General features: G+C 49.1%; 1 protein-coding gene and 2 pseudogenes across 1 annotated transcript in view; all 3 read left to right on the forward strand.

Annotated features, from left to right (window-relative positions):
- The window catches only part of LOC129632990 (liprin-alpha-1-like), a 97,824-nt gene that overhangs the window by 71,990 nt on the left and 11,422 nt on the right, over positions 1–14,412 (forward strand). The gene's annotated exons all lie outside the window — the stretch shown is intronic.
- On the forward strand, positions 1,897–2,015 carry LOC129633461 (uncharacterized; annotated as a pseudogene).
- Positions 5,268–5,387, forward strand: LOC129633553 (uncharacterized; annotated as a pseudogene).

Here is a 14,412-nt window from a genome sequence, read left to right on the forward strand (position 1 = left end):
AGGAACTCGTACAGCAGATTTCTACAGTTTAGGGCTTTGCAAATGCTCTAGAAGAATGTGAACGTTCAGTGTGATCCATTTTCATTTCCAAGAAAGATCGTTTGACTTCCATAGCAAAGGTGGAGACCTTCCGACGTGTAGTCCAATACTTAGACCTTGACCATGTCAGGCAAGTCTTGCGGTTCCTTCTGGAGGTGTGTGGCTCTTGCAGAAACGTGAAGATCTTCCATCGTCCTCGGACTTTGGTGTCATTTGCAATCATCAAGAAAGCTTCCAGGTATAGGTTCCAGACCACCACCGCACACACTCAGTAGCCAACGGAGTGGATTCCAGGAATATGCGTTGTTAACCAACATCACCGTTGATATTGTTGCTGCACGCTCTATGCAGTGGCCAGGGCCTGGATTGTCCACTGGGTCTCATGTGGAATGGAAAGAAGGGCTTCCCCCACCCCCCACCCCACCCCCCACTGTTGACAGCCTTGTGACTAGAAACGGGCCCCGAAACAAGAATCAGACAAACCAGATAAGCCCAGATGGTAGTCCATGAGATGAAGGAACTAAGCAGCTGGTTGGGATGGCGCCAAGGGGAAAGGTTGCTCTTTTTGTCTCCCGCTCTACTCCTTTCTTCCTGGACGCCTTAGGGGTTCATCATGGAGATTTGAAATAAAGTTCACCAAAGTCATATGTGTTGAATCAAGATTTTGCGTTTCACCATCTCTCAAAAACGAAGAGTGCTTAACCTGCACAGGTTTCTTTCAAAAAAGTCAATTGCTTTTCAGTTCTGGGGTTTCTCTCTTGCCTTGTTCAAGTAGCCTTAAGAGTAAAAATCAACGAAAACTAAAGAAAGATTCCAAGATACCAGCAAAGGACACCTTCTGTTTCTTCAATCATCTTTCCACTTAGTAGCACACGAGCTCTTTTCTTTGTATTTTGCCTAGGGAATTCGCAATGTGCTGGTTCAGATGGCAAGGCATCCGCCCGCAGGAGACTCGGGTTTGACCCCTGGGTCGGGAAGATCCCCTGGAAAAGGTAATGGCAACCCACTCCAGTATTCTCGCCTGGGAAATGCCACGGACAGAGGAGCCTGATGGGCCGCACTCCATGGGTCCTATAAGAGTTGGGCTCAACCCAGCAACTACGAATAGAAGTATTTCCAAAGACCACACTCGTGTGTGTGTGTGTGTGTGTGTGTGTGTGTGTCTGTCTGTCTGTCTGTGTGCCTGCCTGTGGTTCGTCTGCTCTCTCAGGAAGGTCGGGTGCTTGGCGGGCGGCGTGGGGACAAGGGGGGCGCCTCGGTAGGGCAAAGGGGCGGGGCTGAGGCGCTCCGGTCGACCGCGCCTCCGTGGCTCCCGGTGGGTTTGGGCAGCGGGCAGGTGCCGGGCAAGTTGGGCGCTCAAGATTCGCTGCGCCTAGGCCCGCAGGAGGTTCAGAGGCCCCCGGGCCGCGGGGATCGGGAGGCGGCGGGCCCCGAAGACCGACACCTCCGGGGTCGCGCGGCCCTGAGCAGCGAACGGGATGGGGGGAGGGGGGGGGAGGCCCCGCTCAGCCAGCGCGGCCGGGTCTGGAGTGGCCGGGGGTGGGAGGGCGCCGAGACCTCCGCACCCCTCAGCCCACCCCCCAGGCCCCGCGCGCACGCACGCACGCCCTCCCGGTCACTGGGGGGTCCTGGAAGCCCATCGGGCCCCCGGGCCCGGCCAGGCGGTTGCTGGTCTGGTGTTGGCGGTGTTCGGGGGCCGGGCCGGCGTCAGCAGGCTGGAGTGCGGTCGCGGGTCGTGCGGCTCAAGTACAGCACGGCCCCCCGAGGAGAGGGGCGGCCCGTTGGCCCGACCTGCAGGTCAGAGCGAAAGGGAGGCGAAGCGCAAGGCTCTTAGGGCGCCCCGCGGCGGCCGCGTCCGTCTCCGGCCCTATCGGCCTGAAGGCGCCCGATCTCGTCTGATCTCGGAAGCTAAGCAGGGTCGGCCTGTTTAGTATCTTGGATGGGAGACCACCTGGGAATTCCGGGTGCTGGAGGCTTTTTTGCCTACCAGAAGAGGTCCTTTAGCCCCCGCCCCGCGTCCCAATTCTTGGACCCACACCCCCCTCGCCCCCCCGCCACCCCCGCAGCCCCAGCCCCTCCCGGGGCGGGGGGAGTGAGTGGGTGGCAGGGGCCCCGACTCCCGCTGCAGACCTGGGTTGCCTCCCCGCGGCCCGCGAGCCCCTCCGCATTCGCATTCGGCTTTCAGGAAACCAGACGACCGGCCGTCCCGTCTCCCTCTGGGTCTCCTTTGGCTTGCCTCAGGCAATCCCGGGGCTTGCACCGACTCCAGCCAGAGCCCCAGCCCCCGCCCCACCCCCAGCCTCGCAGGCGATCGCGCATGCGCATGCGAGCGCGCGCACAGATCGATGTGCCCAAACGGGGCATCTAGCTTGTTGGCTTGTACTGTGGGTGGATCTATGCCTGGGAGTGGGACTGCTGAACCATAGGCTACTTCTACTTTTAGTTCCTTCGCGAACCTCCATACTCTTTTCCATCCCGGCTGTACCAACTCCCATTCCTACTCAGCGTGGAGGAGAGTTCCCTTTGCTCCACAGCTTCTCCAGCATCTGCTATGGACAGACATTGCAATGAGGCCCAATCGGACTCGGGCGAAGTGGTCCCTCCTTGGCGTTTGGAGTTGAGTCTCTCCAATCATTAGTGATGTGGAGCAAGATGACCGTTTGGAAATGCAGATGCAATTCTGTCACCATCCTGCTCCAACGGCTCTTGTATTTTCCCATCATATTGAAGATACGACCAATTCCCTTCATGCCTGCTCCTCACGTTCTTCTCGGATGTCTTTTCCCTGGAATGCCCTCTGCACTCTTTGGCTTCCATCCCATAGGGCATTTTCATTTCTTGAACGTCCTAAGTTTCCCTGGTCACGTAGACTTCCAGGATGCTGTTTTCCCTGCCTGAAATTCTTCCTGCATCTCAACCCTGGTTTACGTAGGTTCCACCTATGGACCTCAACGCAATGGTTACTCTGAAAAGCCTTCCCTGACACCCAGGTTTTGGTGAGGGTAGAGGCCCCTCGACAAGTTCTCCAAGGATCTGCCTGTGATGTATCATTAGATTCGTCTCAGTGAAAGCAGGAACTCTGTGTCTGCTTCTCTCCGCCTTCTAGTTCCAGAAACTTATTACATGCCTCCCAGCTCATCGTAGGTGCTCAGGATTTACTTAGTGTGTGAAAGACAGAAAAGTTCTTGGAAGCCTCAAGGTGTCACTTGGCTCGGCACTTTTGATCTCTTTGTATATTTGGCGATTCCATTCTTTCCTTTCCTGGGTTCATGTGTACGCTATATTCAAGGCACAATCTAAGGCATTAAGACATATCCATCAGTATGGGTTCTTGCTTTCAAGGAACTCGTACAGCAGATTTCTACAGTTTAGGGCTTTTCAAATGCTCTAGAAGAATGTGAACGTTCAGTGTGATCCATTTTCATTTCCAAGAAAGATCGTTTGACTTCCATAGCAAAGGTGGAGACCTTCCGACGTGTAGTCCAATACTTAGACCTTGACCATGTCAGGCAAGTCTTGTGGTTCCTTCTGGAGGTGTGTGGCTCTTGCAGAAACGTGAAGATCTTCCATCGTCCTCGGACTTTGGTGTCATTTGCAATCATCAAGAAAGCTTCCAGGTATAGGTTCCAGACCACCCCCGCACACACTCAGTAGCCAACGGAGTGGATTCCAGGAATATGCGTTGTTAACCAGCATCACCGTTGATATTGTTGCTGCACGCTCTATGCAGTGGCCAGAGCCTGGATTGTCCACTGGGTCTCATGTGGAATGGAAAGAAGGGCTTCCCCCACCCCCCACCCCACCCCCCACTGTTGACAGCCTTGTGACTAGAAACGGGCCCCGAAACAAGAATCAGACAAACCAGATAAGCCCAGATGGTAGTCCATGAGATGAAGAAACTAAGCAGCTGGTTGGGATGGCGCCAAGGGGAAAGGTTGCTCTTTTTGTCTCCCGCTCTACTCCTTTCTTCCTGGACGCCTTAGGGGTTCATCATGGAGATTTGAAATAAAGTTCACCAAAGTCATATGTGTTGAATCAAGATTTTGCATTTCACCATCTCTCAAAAACGAAGAGTGCTTAACCTGCACAGGTTTCTTTCAAAAAAGTCAATTGCTTTTCAGTTCTGGGGTTTCTCTCTTGCCTTGTTCAAGTAGCCTTAAGAGTAAAAATCAACGAAAACTAAAGAAAGATTCAAAGATACCAACAAAGGACACCTTCTGTTTCTTCAATCATCTTTCCACTTAGTAGCACACGAGCTCTTTTCTTTGTATTTTGCCTAGGGAATTCGCAATGTGCTGGTTCAGATGGCAAGGCATCCGCCCGCAGGAGACTCGGGTTTGATCCCTGGGTCGGGAAGATCCCCTGGAGAAGGTAATGGCAACCCACTCCAGTATTCTCTCCTGGGAAATGCCACGGACAGAGGAGCCTGATGGGCCGCACTCCATGGGTCCTATAAGAGTTGGGCTCAACCCAGCAACTATGAACAGAAGTATTTCCAAAGACCACACTCGTGTGTGTGTGTGTGTGTGTCTGTCTGTCTGTCTGTCTGTGTGCCTGCCTGTGGTTCGTCTGCTCTCACAGGAAGGGCGGGTGCTTGGCGGGCGGCGTGGGGACAAGGGGGGCGCCTCGGTAGGGCAAAGGGGCGGGGCTGAGGCGCTCCGGTCGACCGCGCCTCCGTGGCTCCCGGTGGGTTTGGGCAGCGGACAGGTGCCGGGCAAGTTGGGCGCTCAAGATTCGCTGCGCCTAGGCCCGCAGGAGGTTCAGAGGCCCCCGGGCCGCGGGGATCGGGAGGCGGCGGGCCCCGAAGACCGACACCTCCGGGGTCGCGCGGCCCTGAGCAGCGAACGGGATGGGGGGAGGGGGGGGGAGGCCCCGCTCAGCCAGCGCGGCCGGGTCTGGAGTGGCCGGGGGTGGGAGGGCGCCGAGACCTCCGCACCCCTCAGCCCACCCCCCAGGCCCCGCGCGCACGCACGCACGCCCTCCCGGTCACTGGGGGGTCCTGGAAGCCCATCGGGCCCCCGGGCCCGGCCAGGCGGTTGCTGGTCTGGTGTTGGCGGTGTTCGGGGGCCGGGCCGGCGTCAGCAGGCTGGAGTGCGGTCGCGGGTCGTGCGGCTCAAGTACAGCACGGCCCCCCGAGGAGAGGGGCGGCCCGTTGGCCCGACCTGCAGGTCAGAGCGAAAGGGAGGCGAAGCGCAAGGCTCTTAGGGCGCCCCGCGGCGGCCGCGTCCGTCTCCGGCCCTACCGGCCTGAAGGCGCCCGATCTCGTCTGATCTCGGAAGCTAAGCAGGGTCGGGCCTGTTTAGTATCTTGGATGGGAGACCACCTGGGAATTCCGGGAGCTGGAGGCTTTTTTGCCTACCAGAAGAGGTCCTTTAGCCCCCGCCCCGCGTCCCAATTCTTGGACCCACACCCCCCTCGCCCCCCCCCCCGCCACCCCAGCAGCCCCAGCCCCTCCCGGGGCGGGGGGAGTGAGTGGGTGGCCGGGGCCCCGACTCCCGCTGCAGACCTGGGTTGCCTCCCCGCGGCCCGCGAGCCCCTCCGCATTCGCATTCGGCTTTCAGGAAACCAGACGACCGGCCGTCCCGTCTCCCTCTGGGGCTCCTTTGGCTTGCCTCAGGCAATCCCGGGGCTTGCACCGACTCCAGCCAGAGCCCCAGCCCCCGCCCCACCCCCAGCCTCGCAGGCGATCGCGCATGCGCATGCGAGCGCGCGCACAGATCGATGTGCCCAAACGGGGCATCTAGCTTGTTGGCTTGTACTGTGGGTGGATCTATGCCTGGGAGTGGGACTGCTGAACCATAGGCTACTTCTACTTTTAGTTCCTTCGCGAACCTCCATACTCTTTTCCATCCCGGCTGTACCAACTCCCATTCCTACTCAGCGTGGAGGAGAGTTCCCTTTGCTCCACAGCTTCTCCAGCATCTGCTATGGACAGACATTGCAATGAGGCCCAATCGGACTCGGGCGAAGTGGTCCCTCCTTGGCGTTTGGAGTTGAGTCTCTCCAATCATTAGTGATGTGGAGCAAGATGACCGTTTGGAAATGCAGATGCAATTCTGTCACCATCCTGCTCCAACGGCTCTTGTATTTTCCCACCATATTGAAAATATGACCAATTCCCTTCATGCTTGCTCCTCACGTTCTTCTCGGATGTCTTTTCCCTGGAGATTATTTAGTATAGCTGATCTGGAACCCTTGTTTTTTAATTCTCATCATTACTGTTCTTTGCTCGCTTTTACTTATATTTGTTTTTTAAATGGTTAAATATTGCAGTGTATAGGGTAAAAAAAAAAACAAAAACTCTCTCTTCCAACAGACTTCCCTCCCACTCTTCCATGTTGTCCAACTTTTTAGGGGAAACCACTATTGATAGTTGGGCTTCTCTGGTGGCTCAACTGGTAAAGAACCCACCTGCTGATGCAGGAGACATAAAGAGACGTGGGTTTAATCCCTGGGATGGGAAGATTCCCTGGAGGAGGGCATGGCGACCCACTCTAATATTCTTGCCTGGAAAATTCCACGGACAGAGGAGCCTGGAGGCCTACAGTCTGTGGAGTTGCAAAGAGTCAGACAAGACTGAGCACTTGTGCACTCACTATTATCAGTTTGCTGTATACATATGCAAATTCCATGTGTGTGTCTTAAGTACTGATACATTCATTCACATACATATGGGTATATACACGGTCCAAGATTTTTTAAATTTGTATTATATTTAATTTTTATTGAATTATAATTGACATACAATATAATGTTAGTTTCAGGTGTACAAGATAGTGATTTGACAGTTTTTTAATTTTAATTATTTTTTTATTGAAGGATTTTGCTTGACAGAATTTTGTTGTTTTCTATCAAACCTCAACATGAATCAGCCATAGGTATGCATATATCCCCTCCCTTTGGAACCTCCCTCCCCTCTCTCTTGGAGAAGGCGATGGCACCCCACTCCAGTACTCTTGCCTGGAGAATCCCATGGACGGAGGAGCCTGGTAGGCTGCAGTCCATGGGGTCGCGAAGAGTCGATCACGACTGAGCGACTTCACTTTCACTTTTCACTTGCATGCATTGGAGAAGGAAATGGCAACCCACTCCAGTGTTCTTGCCTGGAGAATCCCAGGGACCGGGGAGCCTGTTGGGCTGCCGTCTATGGGGTCGCACAGAGTCGGACACGACTGAAGTGACTTGGCAGCCCCTCTCTCTCCCCACCCCACCCCTCTAGGTTGATACAGTGCCCCTGTGTGAGTTTCCTGAGCCATGCAGCAAATTCCCATTGCCTATCTATTTTACATATGGCAGGCTAAGATTTTTGAAAATAGTTTTACTCCAAACTAGAACCTAACTGAACCAAACTAAAAATGGCGGGGGAGGGTGATAAAATGGGAGTTCTGAACAACAAAATAAATATCATTTCTAATAGAAATTGTTATTTCTCTTATCATTGCTCATCTAGAAATAATCATGAAATTTTTAAACATTTTTATTTATTTGACTGCACTGGGTCTTAGTTGTGCCATGTGGGTTCTTTAGCTGCAGCATGCAAACTCTTGCGGCATGTGGGATCTAGTTTCCTGAACGCAGATGGAACCCAGCCCCCTGCATTGGGAACACAGACTGAGCCACTGGGCCACCAGGGAATTCCCTAGAAATTCTCATAAAATTTGACAAAAGCTTTTCAGGCTTCCCAGGTGGAGCCAGTGTTAAAGAACTCACCTGCTGGGACTTCCCTGGTGGTCCAGGGGCTAAGACTCCATGCTCCCAATGCAGGGGGCCTGGGTTTGATTTCTGGTCAGGGAACTAGATCCCACATGCTTCAACTAAGGGTTCACATGCTTCAACAAAATTGCAACCAAATAAATTAAAAAAAGAAAACTCACTTGCTAATGCAGGTGATATAAAGGACACTGGGTTCGATCCGTGGGTCATGAAGATCCCTTGGAGGAGGTCATGGCAACCTACTCCAGTATTCTTGCCTGGAGAATCCCACAGACAGAGGAGCCTGGCCAGCTATAGTCCATGGGGTCTCCAAGAGTCGGACATGACTCGGTGACTAACACACATGAAGGGGTCCTCAGTGCTATGCATGGTGGGTAGGGTGGAATTTATTCTTTGGAACAGTCTGTTATCTCTTGCTTCATAGGATTAGTTTGGTACTTTAGAAAGATCATTCTGGGACCAGAATAGAGGATGGATTAGAGACAGTGAAACCAGCTGAGGGGTTACTGCAATGTGCCAGGCAAAGGGGGGTGAGTGTGTGAACTGAGAACGTGGAGCTGGATGTGCACAAGTCAAAGGAGAAAAGGGGTCTGGATGAAGAGACCTCGGAGGAAGACTCACAGAACCTAAAAACCAGTTGGATATGGAGGTGAAGGGGAGCTGGTAGACACTCTTCCTTCTCATCTCCTAAATCTTTAAAAAATGTTTATTAATTTATTTGACTGTGCTGGGTCTTAGTTGCAGCACACAAGGTCTTTAGTTGCAGTATGTGGGATTGAATTTCCTGGCCAGTGATAGAACCTGGGCCCCAGCCCTGGGAGCAAAGAGTCTTAGCCACTGGACCACCAGGGAAGTCCCTAAGATCTTTCTTTCTAAGCAGGAACTTTGTATCTCTTGCCAACTCTGGCCAGGTAACTGGGGCTCAATTAAAGTTTTCTTTATTTTTGTTCTAAATGTATTTCAGTTTTTTTCAATTAAAATTTTTGAAGAAATCCTTCATTTTGTTTTTTGTTTTTGTTTTTTTTTTTTATCCACTATACAATCCTAAGCAATTCCTGTTCATGTTTTGATTACCAAAATTTTAATGCTTTTTTTCCCTTCAAAGTATGATTTCAACTAATACAATAGTTCTTATTACTCACCCGGTCATTCAAAAGCTGATGGTTTAGGGGTGTCCAGGTACTCATCTTTGTCTGCATTTTGGGACCATTTGTGTTTTTTGGAGGTGGAAATGCCATCATGAAATAACTGAATATTCTTCTGTAAGAAAAACTATGTCTTCAGAAGAAATGAATCATACAATCTTCAGAATACTAAAAATACTAATACCATATAATCTTTTTCAGTACACTGGGACAGGGACTAGCGGGAGAGTGACATTTACTGGGAGTATTTTATATGTCAGGCACTTAACAGGTTTGTTCAGTTAAACCCATAACAATATGGTAAGGTGGTGGGTTTTAGCTTATTTTACAGATGAAGAAAATGAGGCTCACTTTGCTTTGCCCAGAGTTATACAGACAGTAGGTGGTGAAACAGAGAATCAGACCCAGGTCTGTTTAACTCTGTTTGATTTTCACTGGACCAAGCGGGAAAAATCAGAATCACTCTTAGCTAAGAACACACCATATTGGTCAGAAAGAAGTATTTATAAAATCACTGTGCAATCTGATCTACTCCATTTTGTCCCTTGTGACCTCCTTCTTCCTCTGTTAACTTTCTGACATCTAGCTAACAAGGGCTCTAGCTTGCTACCATGTTTAAGAAGTAGAATAGTACAATGGACAAGGCCAAGAATTTATATATGGACAGATTTGGGTTTATTGAGAAAAATACACTGGGGAAAATATACAGTACACCCAGTACTGTATATGTCTGCCTTCATTTTTGTGGCCTCACGGCATGTGGGATCTCAGTTCTCCCACCGGAGATGAACTCACATCCCTTGTATTGGAAATGTTGAGTCTTAACCATGACTGCTGTTGTTCAGTCGCTAAGTTGCGCCCAGCTCTTTGCAACTCCATGGACTGAAGTACACCAGGCTTCCCTGTCCTTCACTATCTCCAAGTTTGCTCAGACTCATGTCCATTGAGTTCGTGATGCCATCCAACCATCTCATCCTCTTTTGCCTCCCTTCTCCTCCTGCCTTCAATCTTTGCCAGCATCGGGGTCTTTTCCAAGGAGTCGGCTCTTTGCATCAGGTGGCCAAAGTTCTGGAGCTTCAGCTGCAGCATCAGTCCTCCCAATGAATATTCAGGGTTGATTTCCTTTAGGATGGACTCATTTGATCTCCTTGCTGTCCAAGGGAGTCTCAAAGGTCTTCTCCAGTACCACAATTAAAAGGCATCGATTCTTCAACGCTCAACCTTCTTTATGATCCAATTCTAACCATTGGACAGCCAGGGAAGTCCCTATGTATGTCTTCATTGGATTAAAGCACTCTAATTTCCATGAGGGATTACTTTTCCCTCAGTGTTTAGGGTCTGCTGGGTTGGTTAATCGAGGTGGCCTCCCCTTGCCCAGTCATAAGACTAAGCTAGGCCAGGTAACTGATGCTGGCTTATCCTTGCTTTACAGCCAAGGTGATCATTCAAAGTACCATAGATGCTCTGAGTAGACTGTTAAGCTGTTCTTAGACTCTTCTTGGAGGGGCTTCCTTGGTGGTGCTAGTGGTAAAGAATCTGCCTGCCAATTCTGGAGACAGAAGAGATGCAGGTTTGATCCCTGGGCCAGGAAGATCCCCTGGAGGAGGCCATGGCAGCCCACTCCAGTATTCTTGCCTGGAGAATCCCTGGGGCAGAGGACCCTGGTGGGCTATGGTCCACAGGGTCACAAAGAATCAGACACGACTGAAGCAACTTAGCATGCATGCATGTCCTTTCTTATCCATTTTGTGGGCCACCTGATAGCCTTCAATAAATTTCACCTACATTAGCTAGAAGACCCTTCTTGTAGGGGCATCCCTGGTGGCTCAGATGGTAAGGAATCTGCCTGCAGTGCGGGAGACCTGAATTCGATCCCTGGGTTGGGAAGAGTCCTTGGAGGAGGGCATGGCAACCCACTCCAGCATTCTCGGCTGGAGAATCCCCATGGACGGAGGAGCCTGGCGGGCGACAAAGAGTTGGAAACAACTGAGCGACTAAGCACACAGCACACACACATTAGCTAGAATCTATTTCTGTTGTTTGCAACCAAAACTTTTTACATTACACAGTTTGGATCCTGGCTCTAAAACTTACTAGCTTTGAAACTTTTTGCAAGTAGTCACTCAGTCATGTCCGACTAACTCCATGGACTGCAGCATGCCAGGCTTCCCTGTCCTTTCCCATCTCCCGGAGGTTACTCAAACTCATGTCCATTGAGTCAGTTATGCCATCCAACCATCTCGTCCTCTGGCATCCCCTTCTCCTCCTGCCTTCAATCTTTCCCAGCATCAGGGTCTTTTCTAATGCGTGGGCTCTTCGCATCAAGGGGCCAAAGAATTGGAGCTTCAGCTTCAGCATCAGTCCTTCCAATGAATATTCAGAACTGATCTCCTTTAGGATTGACTTGGGCAGGTACACACTGCTATACTTAAAATGGATAACCAACAGGGACCCATGATATAGCACAGGGAACTGTGCTCAATGGCAGCCTGGCTGGGGGAGAATGGATACATGTATATGTATGGGTGAGACCCTTCTTTGTTCATGTGAAACTACCACAACACTGTTAATTGGTTATACTCCAACACAAAATAAAAAGTTTTAAAAAAAAAATAGCATCACCACAGACTTTCTTAGAACTTCCTGTTATTTCCAGAGTTCTTCAAAGCCTGTCCTTGAAGGGGGCAAAACAAAATATTTTAAGGTAAAAAATATTTAAAGCAGATGGATGGCATTTTTCAGTATATAGCTTCAGTGTTTCTGTTTGTTTGTGCCTTCTTCCTCTCTGAAGGTATGTTTCAGATCCAAAGCAGTGGTGCTGAGTTGGAGCCTGCACAGGATTTGCCTGCCTGACCCAGGGCTCCAAAAAGTATAGCAACAAATATAAGACAATTTAAAAAAAGATTTCTTTTTATTTATTTATCTGGCTGAGCCAGGTCTTTGTTAGGGCATGTGGGATGTAGTTCCCTGACCAGGGATAGAACCCAGGTCCCCTGGACCACCAGGGAATTCACCCGGACAATATTTGGATCCACATGCCACAACTAAGACCTGGAACAGCCAAATAAATAAAAACAATTTTTTTTTAATTAACCGTTAGTTTTGGACTTACAGAGGATTCCCCCAAATGCTAGATCTGAAATTTTGTGACTCTCACTTGACATGTAATATTCCCTCTCAGGTTTAAATTAGAGCTGAAGAGAAAGCCTCAGGGTTTTAAACCATAGATAATGTCTTCCTGCAGTTGCCTGCTGATACCACTCCACTGGAATAAGGGGAAATAAAGGAGGTTCAGATGAGCCCTCACATTCTTAGCTCCTAACAGCTAAGTTGCAAAGATGTAAGAAATGATTTCATTACAGTATTATTAATTGGCTGCTATAAAAATACACATGAGCAGGCAAATATATAAAGCGTGGTCACTGAGTCTAGATCTGCTCAGTTAAAAATCACATATTTCCTTTTTTATTGCTATTTATTCATGGTTGATGTTTCTTCTATTTAAATTGATTGAAGTTGTGTGTACACAACAATTTTTATTTATCTGTTTAGGCTAAGCCACTCGGCTTGCAAAATCTTAGTCCCCAACCAGGGATTGACCCTGGTCCTCAGCAATGAACATACAGAGTCCTAACCTCTGGACTGCCAGGGAATTCCTTAAACCAATTGTTTTCCATCTTTTATTTTATTTTTTTCAGGCCTATAAAACTCTTTGAGGATATGATGAAAACTATGAATCTTCTCCCTAGAAAAATTCATATTAACATTGCTGCTGCTGCTGCTAAGTCACTTCAGTCGTGTCCAACTCTGTGTGATCCTACAGACGGCAGCCACCAGGCTCCCCCGTCCCTGGGATTCTCCAGGCAAGAACACTGGAGTGGGCTGCCATTTCCTTCTCCAATGCATGAAAGTGAAAAGTGAAAGGGAAGTCACTCAGTCGTGTCCGACTCTTAGTGACCCCATGGACTGAAGCCTACCAAGCTCCTCCATCCATGGGATTTTCCAGGCAAAGTACTGGAGTGGGGTGCCATTGCCTTCTCCGCATATTAACATTACATTTTGCTTATACCAGGTTAAAACCTTCTGTTGTAAGCTCAGAAACTCTCTTTTCCCAGTTTGAGTAGAAAACAACCTGACTGATTCTAAGCACGATTTCTGATTAAGACAAAGTAGTTTTTCCAGGTCCTCCCTAAGGTTTTGCTGTTGTTTTTTTTTTTTCCCTTCCTGGTTCTTCAGAGCTAGAAATCATTTGAATTAGGCTTTTTTTTTCAAATCAATTTGAGTAAAGTTTGGTTTTCAGGAGATGGGCCTGGCTGAGCAAAAGAACCCTCTTGGTAATAGTCTTCCTGAAGCAGGCATATGGAGGTATCCTGCCCTGGTTTTTGTCATTATCCTTTTACAGTTTTTTTCCTCTGTCCACTCTAGAAGATGGGCAGTGTGCATATCTGCATGTCCACACTGGTTCACAGTATAGACCACTCAGACGCTTTCATACAACATACCAAAAAATTACAAGACAAAGCAAGTTGCCTTCCCTCCTTCTACATACAAACCTGGCTGTTGTTTTTTTATGACCTCTTTCCCCCTTAATGGCTGTCCTTGCATGTTCCCCTTTAATTTTTCTTTGGATGAAGGGGAAGAAAAAGGGCTTCTGGCCCTTACCCCCAGTGTGTGCTTCTAGTGTCATGCTTAAAGGCAAGGCTAGGTCCTCTGGTCAAGTTCCAGTGGTAACACACCTCCAATCCCATCTTCAAAGCCATTCTTCACACTGTCACCATTGCACAACTTCACTAAAGACTTATTAGGTCTGTATTACAGGTATAAAGACAAGTCTTGCCTGTAATGGAGATTACAGTCTACTACAAGAGGGTTTTTTTAACAAAAAAAATGTATATATTTAAGGTGATGTTTTAGTATATGTACACATTGTGGGATGCTTACCACAATCAAACTATGTAACATATCCATCACCTCCCATAGTTACTGTGTGTGTGTGCATGTGTGCGTGTGTGTGCATGTGTGTGCTTCTGTGTGTGTGATTACCCTTGAGATCTACTCTTCTAGTAAATTTCAAGTATATAATATATTATTATTAACTATAGTCACCATGATCCCTGGGCAGGAAGATCCCCTGAAGAAGTTAATGGCAACCCACTCCAGTGTTCTTGCCTGGAGAATCCCATGGACAGAGGAACCTGGTGGGCTACAGTCCATGGGGTTGCAAGAGTGGGACACAACTTAGCGACTAAACTACCACCACCATCACCACATAGTCACCATGCTGTACATAAGGTCTCTAGAACTTATTCCTTTTATAACTGAAGGTTTGTACCCTTTGATCAATATCTCCACACTTCCCTCCTCCCCAACTTTGGCTAACCACTACTCTATTCAGGGAAGTATTTTTTTTAAAGGTCTGTTTGTCATTTGTCAGCTCAAAAACCTTCAGAGACTCAGTAATGGCTACAGAATCCTTAGCATGCTGATCTAGGTGCACCATGAATTTACCTTTTTG

This window comes from Bubalus kerabau, chromosome 18, assembly GCF_029407905.1.
Source record: "Bubalus kerabau isolate K-KA32 ecotype Philippines breed swamp buffalo chromosome 18, PCC_UOA_SB_1v2, whole genome shotgun sequence".
Taxonomy (NCBI): Eukaryota; Metazoa; Chordata; class Mammalia; order Artiodactyla; family Bovidae; genus Bubalus; species Bubalus kerabau.